Source organism: Colobus angolensis, unplaced genomic scaffold (genome assembly GCF_000951035.1).
Source record: "Colobus angolensis palliatus isolate OR3802 unplaced genomic scaffold, Cang.pa_1.0 Scaffold348, whole genome shotgun sequence".
Taxonomy (NCBI): Eukaryota; Metazoa; Chordata; class Mammalia; order Primates; family Cercopithecidae; genus Colobus; species Colobus angolensis.
In genome coordinates this window covers 479,389-481,696 of record NW_012116799.1, presented here as the reverse complement: position 1 = coordinate 481,696, position 2,308 = coordinate 479,389, and positions in this window count along the sequence as shown.

Below are 2,308 nucleotides of genomic sequence, written 5' to 3'. Positions count from 1 at the left end.
GTATCTCCATGAGATGAATTCACACATCCCAAAGAACTGTCTTAGAAAGCATCTTTCTAGTTATTGTCTGAGGATATTTCCTTAGTCATCATAGGCTTCATGGCAATCCAAAATATCCCTTCTCAGATTCCCCCAAAACAGTGCTACCAAACTGATCCATGAAAGGAATTGTGTATCTCCATGAGATGAATTAATGCATCATAAAGAAATTTCTCAGAGAGTTTCTTTCTAGTTTTTATATAAGGATATAGCCTTTGTCACCATAAGCTTCAATATGCTCTGAAATATGCCACTGTAGATTCCAAGAAAACAGTGTTAGCAAACTGCTCCATGAAAAGAACAATGTAACTCTGTGCCTTGAATTCAAACATCACAAAGTAGATTCTCAGAAAGCTCCTCTTTAGTTTTTCTATGAGGATATTTCCTTTTTCACTATAGGCCTCAAGGTACTCCCAAAGATCCCTTTGCAGATTCCATGAAAAGAGTGTTAGCAAATTGATGCATGAAAAGTAAGGTGTAACTCTGTGAGATGAATTCACACATCACAAAGAACTTTCACAGAAAGCTTCTTTCTAGCTTTCATCTGAGGATAATTCCTTTTTCACCATAGGCCTCAATGCACTCCCAGATATCCCATTATAGATTCCATGAAAACAGTGTTAGCAAACTGCTCCATGTAAAGAATGGTATAACTTTTTGAGATGAATTCACACAATACAAGGAACCTTCACAGAAAGCTTCTTTCTAATTTTTATCTGAGGATATTCCCTTTGTGACCATAGGCTTCAATGTGATCCATAATATCCTATTGCACATTCCAAGAAAAGAGTGTTATCACGCTGCTGAATGAAAAGAATGGTGTAGTTCTTTGAGGTGAATTTACACATCACAAACCAGTTTCTTAGAAAGCTTCTTTCTAGTTTTTATCTGAGGATATTTACTTTGTCACCATAGGCATCAGTGTAATCCAAAACATCCCTTCTCAGATTCCGCATGAACAGTGCTTCCAAACTACTTCATGAAAAGAATCATTTAACACTGTGACATGAATTCATAAACCACAAAGGCATTTCTTAGAAAGCTTCATTCTAGTGTTTATCTGAGGATATTTCCTTTTTCACTATAGGCCTCAATGCACTCCCAAATATCGCTTTGCAGATTCCATGAAAACAGTGTTAGCAAACTGTTCCATGAAAATAAAGGTGTAGCTCTGTGAGATGAATCCACACATCACCAGAAAGTTTCTCAGAAACCTTCTTTCTAGTTTTTATCTGAGGATATCTCCTTTGTCACCACAGGCTTTAAAGCAATCCAAAATATCCCTTCTCAGATTCCCCAAAAACATTGCGACCAAACTGCTCCATGAAAATATGATGCACCTCTGTGAGATGGATTCACTCATCACAAATCTGTTTCTCAAAAAGGTTCTTTATAGCATCGTCCTGAGGATATCTCCTTTGTCACCATAAGCTTCAATGTGCTCTGAAACATCCTTTGCAGATTCCAAGTAAAGAGTGTGATCAAACTGCTCAATGAAAAGATCAGTGTAAGTATGGGAGAAGAGATCACACTTCACAAAGCAGTAAATCAGAAAGCTTCCTTTTGGTATTTATCTGATTATACTTTCTTTGTCACCACTGGCTTCAATGCGCTCCCAAATATCTTATTGCAGATTCCACGTAAGCAGTGTTAGCAAACTGCTCAATGAAAAGAATGGTGTAACTCTGTGAGATGAATTCACACATCACAAAAACACTATCTCAGAAAGCCTCTTTCTAGTTTTTATCTGAGTATATTTCTTTGTCACCACAGGCTTGAATGTGTTCCAAATATACCTTCTTTGTTTCCCCTAAAACAGTGCTATCAAACTGAACCGTTAAAAGAATTGTGTAACTCTGACAGCTGAATTAACACATCACAAAGTGGTTTCTCAGAAAACTTTCTTCTCGTTTTTATATGAATGTATTTCCTTAGTCACCAAACCTTAATGCGCTATGAAATATTCCAATGCAGATTCAAAAAATATAGTGTTAGCAGACTGCTGAATGAAAATAACATTGAAACACTGTGAGATGAATTCACATATTACAAAGCAGTTTCTCAGGAAAGTTCTTTTCAGTATTTATTTAAGGATATTTCCTTATTCACCATAGGCCTCACAGCGCTCCCAAATATCCCTATGCAGATTCCAAAAAAAAAAAAAATTAGCAAACTGCTCCATGAAAGGTAAGGTGCAACACTGTGAGATGAATTCCCACATCAAAAAATAGCTTTTCAGAAAACTTCTTTAAAATTTTTATCAGAGTAT